We start from the raw sequence: 11,590 nt of genomic DNA, 5'->3' as shown, positions 1-11,590 counted from the left end.
TTATTGACTACGCAACAGCTTTCAATTGTGTGGATCATGACAAGCTATGGACAACATTGTGAAGTATGAGTATTCCGGAACACTCAATTGTGCGCATGAGGAATCTGTATATGGACCAAGAGGCAGTTGTTTGAACAGAACATGGGAACACTGAATGGTTTAAAATTAAGAAAGGTATGTGACAGGGTTGTGTTCTTTCACCCTACTTATTTAACCTGTATGCTGAGCAAATAGTCCAAGAAGCTGGATTATATGCAGAAAAACGTGGCATCAGGATTGGAGGAAGGCTCATTAACAACCTGTGATATGCAGATGATACAGCCTTGCTTGCTGAAGATCAAAGAGCACAGCCTTCAGTATGGATTGCATCTCAATGTAAAGAAAATAAAAATCTCACCACTAGACTGATAAAAGGAGCTCTGGTAGCATAGTGGTTACAAATTCACACTGAAGAAGTTGATATAATCTTCAATTTAATCATTACTAGTTTTAGTAGTTGGTGTGTTAATTTGAATAATAGTTTATTAAGTGAGCTTTCGTGTATAAGTATTTTCCTATCATGAATAGCATTGTATGTACTTCAAGATAAATCTTGAAATGTTCTTTTTGATGATGAATGTGATGCCATTCCTGTTCCGTTTGTCATTTCTGTTACAGTAAACCATATTATTATATGATTCAAAATGGCCACTACCAATCTGTCTTAGCTCACTAATGCATTGGATATTGATCTTTATGAGTTCCATTTCATTTTGGCAACTTCCAGTTTTCCTAGATTTATATTTAATAAATTCCATGTTCCAATTATTAATAGAAGTTACAGCTGTTTTTTTTCTCATTTTGAGTTGTGCCTCCTCAGCAAGTGAGGGTCCAAAAAGCATTACTCCATCCACATTACTAAGGTGAACTCCACTTTGAGGAAGCAACATTTACCCATTTGTATTGTGAGTGCCTTCCAATCTGAGAGGCTCATCTTCCAGCACTGTGTCAGACAGCGTTCTGCTATTATTCAATAAGATTCTGTGTGGCTCTCCATTCAGATGTGGTTCACCTCTCCTTCTTCCTACTCTGGTTTAGTTGGGAAGCTCTGCTGAAACTTGTTCACCATGGGTGACCCTGCTGGTATTTAAAATACTGGTGGCATGGTTTCCAGCATCACAGCAACACACAAAGTACCACAGTACAATAAACTGACAGACAAATGGTGGCTCTACACAGTAGTGTACACACCACTTAGATTGTGTAGACACAGGCCTCCCCAGTTAAAGTGTTACTGTAGGAATACAGAAGTTAGGTGACACATGGTAATCTGGTTTTCTCTTAATATTCCCTTGGTTGCTGTAACGATATTGTCTAATTTCTAGAAAGCTGGTTTTCTTTTATTTCTTGTGGTAATTTATACTCAAATTTCAAATAATGATGCTGTGAAATAAGATGATTCATTTGTGACCTGCAGTCCGCCCACATCTCTACCTTGACCCTCAGTCACACTGAAGGTCGCTTAGCTCTGACTTGATGCTCTGATTTCTGTATTCTTTGTCTGATCTATTTTATTCAAAGGAAATATTCAATGTCTTGGAATTGCAGTGGAATTTCATAGTACTTTTCTCATTATTATACTAGCTCACATACACCAGAAAAACCATGCCTATCAATCATGGCAATGTAGAAAAATCAATAGCCCCCTGTCATCATTTTGATAAAAATCACTGGCATTTTCATAGCTTTTCTCTTTTAAGAGCGCACTCAGAGAGATGAGCTCACTGGCACTTTGCTACAGTGCAGTTTCATTGAGGAGAAGAGTTTGATTATCCTGCTACCCGATGAACGAATGAATGGAGTCGTAGTCATTTTATCACTCTTGCTGGGTCGTGATTGAGTAATGATAGGCACACACATTTTTAGTCCGTCTTCATGGAGTCCTGGTGTGGCTCTGTAGGATAAACACTGCACCAAAAGGTCAGTTTGAACCACAAGGTTGGCTCCTTGGAAACTCTATACAAAGTCAGAATTGACTCGATGGCACTTAACAGCAAACAACATTATTGCTCATTCAATGTGCTCACAGTTCTATAGTTTTCCCATATTTATTTTTCTCATGCTTTTCACAACTGTCACAAAATCATTTTATGGTGTTTTGATTGTTAGATTCATTTGCTTCAAAGTGATGCTTGTTCTTAGTAATGCCTCAGATTGCTTAAACACATATACTGTGTACTGTAGCTATGTAGACCAACTTGTGATTCCGAAGGAATGAAATGCAGTAGTATCATTAATCATTACAGCCCTATTTCCTTTTCTGTAAAGCAAAGACAAAGGATCTTGCTAACTGAATAGCCACAACGGAAAACCTTTCATAAAAAGTCTCACTTCCTTTTTATTCTAGGAATTGGATTCCTAGTCAACTTCTGATTGGTGAATACTTGGTCACACTCAGAAGTAAGTTCTCATAACTCAGATATTCCAAGGTGACTGCATCTTTCTTCGTGATCATTTCAAGTTTTAAGAAACCAGTGTATTTCCACAATGAGTTTGGTTGGTTTGGATTGTTTTTGAGTTTGAGTAGAAGAAAAATGGGACATACCTTTTCTAAAAAGTGGGGAATTTCTATGAAATGTCTATGATATACTGTGGAGTTTATAAAATCAGTTTGCTTTTAGGATTCAGTATATAATCCTAACAGATGAAAAATAGATGATGTTACATGGAGGTAAAGCTTTACATAATGTGGTTTCCAGACCAGCATGCTCTGAGTTTCTCTAACATCTTATGCCAGTAACATTCATTTAACAATTAGGTAGAACCAATTACTAATAAATTTTCTGCTTCAAACTTTATGTATATTGTATCTCTTTATACATTCATGTGAATCTACTTCATTTCTTCAAAAATATTTTGTAAATAAACTTTTTATTTCGGGATAGTTTCAGATTTATAGAAAAATTGCAAAGATACCACAGAGTTTCCATATACCCTCATTGATAACATTTAACTCAAAACAACTTCAAACTTATCTTTAAAGAATTTGGAAAAGTTATCTTTAAGAACTTACCTGTACCTGAAGTCCTGGTGTGGTGCTGTAGGATAAGCATTTGACCATAGGGTCAGTTTGAACTTCAAGGTTGGTGGTTCAAACTCACCAGTCACTCCTCGGAAACCCAATACAGGATTGCTATATGTGGGAACAGATTCAACAGCGAGTAACAACAGCACATTTTACCTAGCATTTATTCATTGTATTTCAATGAATTGATGGTAGATATACAATTAGAACAGGACATTTTAGCTCATTTATGTTTTATAGACAAATAAGAGTAGTTGTTGTGTTTATTGCACATATAAGTATCATTGTAAATTCAGGAAAAAGCAGTCATTTATTTTTAAAACATGTTTGTGTTTTGGAGTCCTGCAATTGTAGTAGAGGCAAGCACAGAACTGTTAACTGAAAGGTCAGCAGTGCAAATCCACCATTCCCTCTTTAGAATCCCTATTCAGTGTTGCTTTGAGTTGAAACAGACTCTTGGAATGCCAAGTTTAATGGCTCTCAGAAATGACCTTGTAGCAGAATGAGCTGGAGTGTTTGTCAAACTACAGGGATCCTGATTCACTAGGTCTGAAGTGGGCCTGAGAACTTTCGCCTAACAACAACAACTTTTAAGTTTTACTCAAATGTGTGAGAGATAAAAGTTGGTATGTTTCTCTGGATATATTACAATTTGTAACAGGACTAATCTTTCAAGACAGATTGATTGGCATTTATTTCATATATTACATCAGATTGATAGATTTTCAATCTAGTTTTATTAAATTAATTCGTATCACTGGGCTTTTTCAAGTCTGAGAAACGCCCAAAGAGATGTCATTTAAACTCCTTCATCAGATGGCTTTGGAGCTCTTAGAGGTCATCTTTGTAAACATTGCCTTTACCTAAGTCAGATAGGGTATAGTTGAAGTGCACTGCCCTTCAAAAACTGATCAGAAAAACATACGTAGCACACTAGAAAGATTGGCAACCTGATCAGGTTCTTGCTATGTGTAGAGTAAATGCTGAGAAGCAATAAAACCGTGTTGTCAAGGTCACATGATGATGTAGAGATTGCATTGCTTTGTCTCTATTGGCTGTCGTCCAATAGAGAATGCTTATGCAAGTTCAGAAGCTGCTATTTGCATAGAGAATGTTGCAATGCAAGAGCAAAATAAGTATCTCTTCATTTACATGCATTTGATTCTATAGCTATGTAGGGTCTTTTTTAAAGCATCACTAAGTTTATGTAGGGGGAAAATTTCTCCCCTTGGAAAAGAGATAGTAAAGCAAAATGTATGCAGTTTGTGTTCAATTTTATATTATTTCTTCAGACATAATTTACAGAATTAAATTAAATCAAATGTCTAAAATGTCATCCTATCACCAGGTATTTCTAATGCAATCTCTTCTTTAAAATAAGAAATTGATTCTTCTTTCATAAATGCCTATTTTTTCCAAAGACAAATCAGTCAAGGAAATTATTGGTGGTTGACATAATTTCATATCCAGAATCTAGACACCTAACAATGCATGTGATGCTGTAGGAGAAACACTGGACTTCTAACTACGTGGTCGACGATTCGAGCCCACCAGTTTCTTGTCAGGAGAAAGATAAAATTTCTGTTCCCACAAAAATTTACAGCCTCAGAAACACTATACAGGTTCACTGTAAGTCAGAATTGACTTTATAGCACATAACAACCACAACAACCAGTACATGGAGAGGCCATGACCATTGCTAGGTACATTGCTATGGAGAGAAAGGTTCACCTAAGGTTGGCAGGTATTCCAGTAGAGATTGCATTGCTTTGTTAATTATAGACTATTTTGACTGAAGGGTTATTGGTTTCAAAGTAGAGGTTCAAGTCAATCTTGTGCATATGCCGGGTCTAAATCTACACAGGGGTGAACTTGACATGTTTTGGTTTTATCAGAAAAAACAACTGTTTTTCATTCCTTTCTGAATCATCTAAACGTAACCTTCTGAAGTGACATTTCCCTCTTCCATAAATTAAAAGCAGATTGATATAAAGTACCTGGAATTGTTTTTAGTCCCATTCTCAGCACAGTGATATTGGAAACTCTCTTCTTTTTCCTCACTCTGCTGAAGGCACTAGATACCAACGCAGAAGCAAGGACCATATAAAATCTGTGACTCAATTGCATGTGATAAATTTAGCAATTCTTCTGTTAGGGCAGATAACAGTACAGTTAACTCTCCAAAGAAAGCAACGAAAGTAGAAGGGACACTTGAGAGAACAAAAAGAAAGCACCAGATGGTTGGAAGACTGGGGTCTAAATTCCACTTGGTCACTCACTTGATAGTAACTAATGTCAGCAGTTCAAACTCACCAGCAGCTCAGAATTGACTCAATGGCACTTAACATCAACAACAACAACAACAACAACACTTCAGCAAGCATGTTGTCCTTCTCCAGGGACTGATCCCTCCTGACACCATGTCCAAAGTTAGGAGACACGAAGTCTTACCATCCTCTCATCAAAAGAGCATTCTTGATGTACTTCTTTCAAGACAGATTTGTTTCTTCTTCTTGAAGCCTATGGTTCTTTAAGTATTCTTCTTCAGTTGTATTTTGAGTGTCTTCCAACCTGGAGGGCTCATCTTCCGGCACCATATCTGACAATGTTCCACTGTTATTCATAAAGTGTTCAGTGGCTAACCATTTGGAAATGGTCCACCTCGCCTTCTTTCTAGTCTGTATTAATCTGGACGCTCTGTTGAAACCTATCTATCATGGGTGACTCAGTGATACTTAAAATACTGTGTCATAGCTTCCGGCATTATAGGAACACTCAAGCCACTAGAGTATGACAAACTAACAGAGGAGTCGGGGTATGAGCTTTTAAGTAATTTATATATCTTCTTTGGAGAATGAGATACTTAAATAAGAATATCTATTTAAATACTTTGGAGTCCTGGTGTGGTGCTATGGGTTAATGTGCTGGACTGCAAAGCCAGTTTGAACTGCAATGCCATTAGTCATTCCTTGGAAACCCTATGCAGAGTCCCTATGGGTCAGACTGACTCAACCCAATGGCTCCTAACAACAACAACAATATAAATACTTTGCATATTTTTAAATTGAGTTGTTTGTCTTTTCATTGTTAAGTTGTAAGAAGAGTTCCTTATCTATTCCGGGTACTAAGTTACTGAGAAATTAGAGTTTGGGGTTAGTTTATCACTCAGGTCCTTTCAGCTCCAACATTTCAAAATCCTAAATAACTAAGGAGAATGTATGATGATGAGGGCATCGTGTGACATGGGTTTCTGATGCCAGCCCAGAAATGAGGGACACAGAGCAAAGCTTCTGAAAAGATGAAGAGAGAGTTGGTCCCGTTTACAAAGCTCTTAGACAGTCTTGTCATGGAGTCTGTTGTCCGCTGAGTCCCCGATTCCATCTATAGGAAGAAAGTGCTTCCCCCAAGAAAATCACTTTGAAGAACAATTCACAATTTTTAGGGCATCTGTGTGTTAAAGGAGCTCTGGTAGCGTAGTGTTTACGAGTCGGGCTGCCAACCTCAAGGTTAGCAGTTCAAAACTACCAGCAGTTCTGCAGGAGAAAGATGAGGTGTTCTGCTCCCGTAAAGATTTACAGTCTTGGAAACCCTGTACAGGGTCACTATGAGTTGGGACCAACTCCAGGGTACTTAACAACAACAACATTTGTTAAGGAGTCCTGATGTGGTGATGTGGGTTAATGCGCTAGCCATTTGAACTGCAAGGTTGGTGGTTCAAGCTTACCAGCTGCTCCTCGGAAACCCTATATAGGGTCACTATGGGTCAGAATCGACTCGCCGGCTCTTAACAACAACAACATGTGTTAGGAAAATATGAAATAAAATGTGGTAACATAGGATAAACAGTTGACCTCAAGGTCGGTTTGAACTGCAAAATCAGCAGTTCAAACTTATCAGCTACTCCACAGAAACCAAATACAGGGTCACTATGAGTTGGAACCAACTCGATGGCATTTAACAACAACATATAAAAAAGAGAAGCAACTTATATTGAGAGACTTTGTGGGAAAACCAACTATTGTACCTGACTTCTAAATCACTTTCTTTGTATACTTTCTAGATTTTTTCCATTTTTTTGAAACTTGTCGAGAAATTCTACTAATTATATATTGATTTTTGTCAGTTTTTCTCATCACTTATAAACCCATGTTACCTTTGGCAAATTTTAATATATCTTACTCTCTTTTAGGAGTCCTGGTGTGGTCCTTTAGTATTAGCACCTGAGTGCTAAACACAAGGTTAGCAGTTCAAACCCACCAGTTTCTCCTTGGAAACCCTATACAGAGTTGCTGTGCATGGGAAATGACTCAATGGCACTTAACAAGAAGATTCTCCATTAATAAAAGTTCATGTGATAAAATCCATATTGGAGATGCTTAGATAACAAATGGTAAGGTTTTACCTGAGGTTGTTTTTTCAATTAGGTCACAATTTAGTCTCTCCCACCCTTTCTCTTCTACCACTAGGAAGTCTGGAAAATCTGACTGAAGTCACATACTGTTGTTGTTGTTATGTGCCGTGGACTCGGTTCCGATGCATAGTGATTTCTGTACAGGGTTTCCGAGGCTGTAAATCTTTACAGGAGCAGAACGCCTCCTCTTTCTCCCTCAAAACAGCTGGTAGTTTCCAACTGCTGACCGTGAGATTAGCAGCCTGATTCATAACCGCTACGCTACCAGAGCTCTGTGAAGTCACATACTAGAGATTATAAATTCAGTAATACTCTTATAAAATAGCATAGTTAATTTTTGTCATTTGTACATTTCAGATAAGAGAAACAGTTATTGTTTAATAAGCATGGATTGTATAGCAGGTCTTTCCTGGCTTATTAATGGTTGTCCATTCATGTCAATCTATGGGATCAGTATTATTGTTTATCTCTTACCTCTAGGGAAACAAAAATACAGTGAGTTCTAATACACAAAACAGAGTTGGGACTCAAACTATATTTGCCAAATTCCAAGTTTTTTTTTTTTTGTTGTTTACACCATGAACTTCTAACCTATGCCTGATGGCTCCACACAATCAACACTGGAAATAGACAAGGTCCACAGTTCAAGTCCTCCAGCCACTCCTCAGGAGAAAGATGAGGTTTTCTGTTCCTGCAGAGATGTAAGAAAGCCCCAAAAAACCTATACAGGGTTACTATGAGTCAGAACCAACTCGACGGCACTTAACAGCAAAACCTGTGTGCTTGTATGAAAGTTTGTTGTACTTGAGAGTGGAGAGGCAGACTTTCTGAGGGTCATGAGAGCACATACTCATATAAATAATTTCCAGAAATCCTAAAAAAAAAACAAGACAAAAGCTAATTGCTAAATACATGAACTTTCAAGATTAGTTTTTCTTTAGTGAAACCTTGTTGAACTCAGATAATGATACTCCCTGTAACAGTACTGTTTGACTGTTAGTCCACAGTATTTAACAGCATTCTGTTCGATCTTTCTCAATAGTACTGGGTTAAGTGATAAATAATATGATCAACCTATTGGTGTTTCTCTTTAATCATTAAAATCTTCATGGTCTTAGATCAGCGATCAACAAGGGTCTCAGAAATTATGTTAAGAAAGTTCCCTGGTCTTTATAAATATATCAAGAAATGTCTGACATTCTTTGGGATTATCCTCAGGCTGCCTTTAGAGTAACTAGAATTTGCCTTGGAAACCCTGTACAGGATCGCTCTGGGTCGGAATTGACTGGCTGGCACTTAACAACAACATTTGCTTTCTAATAACATCTTCCATTATCTCCTATTACATCTTCAGTGACCTCTGAATGTGAATTTAGTTCTTTTGTTCAGCGTAATATAATGGGATGAAATAAAAAAAAAAGATTTCTAGGTATTATAAAAATAGGTCAGAAAACTGCAGCTGAAGAGCTTTGATCTACCTTGCAGAAAGAAGACCAGAGATCCGTTCTACTTGGGGACTATTGTTTCGTCACCAAAACAGAGAAACAAAACTAAACTCTGTGTCGATTTCTATCAGGATTATGCTGCTCTGATTATAGTGTACCGTAGCTGGTAATGCAGAGGTTTTCAAAGTGTGGTCTCTGGAGCAGAAAATCTAAATTACCTGGGAGATGGGTAAAAATGTTCAATTCCAGGCCCTTCTCAGATCAGTTGAGTCAGAAACTCCAGGGCTGAGTTTAGCAATCCGTTTAACAAGTACTCTAAGCAATTCTTATTCATGCTCAGACTGAGAGTCTCTGCTGTAATTTATGCAAAGTAACTGTCAAATTGTCAAATCCTGCTATTGTTCTTGCCTTTGGAGCTGTGGAGTCAGTTTTGACTCATAGTGACCCTGTGTTCAACAGAAGAAAACACTATCTGGTCCCGTAACATTTTTACAATCTGCTGTATTTTAGATCATTATTGCAGGGTCTTCCTCTTTTGCATTGAGATTATCCCACCTGAATTTAGAGACCATCTCCAGAAAAGATTTGACACACTGAACACTAATGACTGAAGGTCAAACTAATTGTGGGATAACATCCTGTGAAGAAAGTGAAAGGTCTTTATAAAGAAAGAAAAGAAAGCACGAGGCCCTTCTTCAGGGACAGGTCTCTCGTGATAACACTTCCAAAATACATGAGATGAAGACCTACCATCCTCAGTTCTGTAGTCCTGGTGTAGCACTGTGGTTTAATGTGCTGGATTGCAAAGTCCATTTGAACTGCAAAGTCAGCAGTTCAAGTTCACCAACCGCTTCCCGAAATGCTATACAAGGTTGCTATGGGTCAGAACTGACTCAACGGTACTTAACAACAACAATCCTCACTTTTAAACAGTAAGTCTGTTGGACTTCTTCCTAGACAGATGTGTTCACTTTTCTGACAGATTATGGTATATCCAATATTCTTCCCTATTACCATAATTCAAAGACATCAGTTTTCCTTATTCACTGCCCAGCTTTCGCATGCATATGAGGTGACTGAAAACGCCCTGGCTTGAGTCAGGCTTACCTTAGTTCTGAAAGTGACATTTGTGCTTTTTAACATTTTAAAGAGGATTTTTGCAGAAGATTTGTGCCTTCTTCACTGCTGATTCCATGGGCTTTGAATGTGGATGCAAATAAAATAAAATCCTTGATGTCTTCAATTTCTGTACATTTATTATAATGCTATTTATTGATCCAGTGGTGAGGATTTTTATTTTCTTTACATTGGGGTATAATCCATAATTAATGAAGTCTGCATTCTTTGCTCTTCATCAATACGTGCTAGAAATCCTCTTTGCTTTCTGCAAGCAGATTGTTAGTAACTTTTTCTCCAATCCTGATGCCGCGTTGTTCTTCATATAGTCTAATTTCTAGGATTATTTTCAGAAATACAGTTTGAATAGATATAGTGAAAGAATACAACTTTGACACACACCTTTTCTGATTTTAAACAGTATCCCCTTGTTCTGTTCCAACAACTGCCTTTTATTCCATGTACAGGCTCTATATGAGCCAAGTAAGTGTGCAGAAATTCCCAATGTTGTCCATAATTTGTTGTGATCCACACAGTTGAATATTTTTATGTAGTCAGTAAAACGTAGATAAATCTCTCTCTGGTGTTACAGTTTTCAGCCAAGATCCATCCCTCTTTCCTTGTCCCCTTTTGAACCCACTTGGATTTCTGGACATTCCCTATTAGTGTACTGCTATGGCCATTTTTGAATTATCTTAAGCAAAATTTTGCTTGCTATGATAAACACTGGACTGCAAATCACAAGGTCATTCTGCTCCCTTAAAGATTTAAAGCCTCAGAAACCCAGTACAGGGTCACTATGAGTGGGAACCAACTTGACAGTACTTAACAGCAAGTTATAAGCAGGAGTTCTGGTGTTGTGATGTAGGATAAGCAGTGGTCCCCAAGGTCGGCTTGAACTGCAAGGTTGACAGTTCAAACCCACCAGCCACTCCTCAGAAACCCTATGTTTTTGTTGTTGTTATGTGCCGTGGAGTCGGTTCCGACTCATAGAGACCCTGCACAGAGTTTCCGAGGCTGTAAATCTTTATGGGAGCAGACTGCCTCATCTTTCTCCCGCGGAACAGATGGTAGTTTTGAACTGCTGACCTTGTGGTTCGCAGCTCGATTCTAACCACCACGATACCAGAGCTCCTTCAGAAACCCTAAACATGGGCATTAAGAGTGAACTGTAAACCACAAGGTTTGAGCCCACTCAGAGCCACTTGGCAGGAAAAAGATACAGCTTGCTTCTTTAGCAAAGATTTTTAAAAGACTTGGAAGCCCTATACAGGGTTGCTGTGAGTCAGAAGCAACTCAATAGCATTTAACAACAGGAACAGTGGTGTTAATAATATTACGTAATGGTTTCTACATTATCTTGGGTCACCTTTCTCTCTAATGGGCACAAATACGAATCCCATCCAGTTAGGTGGTCAAGTAGATGTCCTCCAAATTCTTGGCATAAATGAGTAAGCACTTCTAGCATTAATTACACAGTTGAACCACTTCAATTGGTATTGTAGTAATTCCTGGAGCCCTTCTTTTTTGGCAATACTTTCAGTGTAGCCTGGC

General features: G+C 38.0%; 1 protein-coding gene and 1 pseudogene across 1 annotated transcript in view; both read left to right on the top strand.

Annotated features, from left to right (window-relative positions):
- LOC102830049 (fibroblast growth factor 14-like) overlaps positions 1–11,590 on the top strand; it is a 978,820-nt gene that overhangs the window by 528,418 nt on the left and 438,812 nt on the right. The window lies entirely within an intron of this gene.
- LOC102816962 overlaps positions 1–11,590 on the top strand; it is an 86,298-nt pseudogene that overhangs the window by 63,494 nt on the left and 11,214 nt on the right.

This window comes from Chrysochloris asiatica, unplaced genomic scaffold, assembly GCF_000296735.1.
Source record: "Chrysochloris asiatica unplaced genomic scaffold, ChrAsi1.0 scaffold00029, whole genome shotgun sequence".
Classification (NCBI taxonomy): Eukaryota; Metazoa; Chordata; class Mammalia; order Afrosoricida; family Chrysochloridae; genus Chrysochloris; species Chrysochloris asiatica.
The sequence above is the reverse complement of the archived record's forward strand: the minus strand, read 5'-3'. Positions and strand labels throughout refer to the sequence as shown.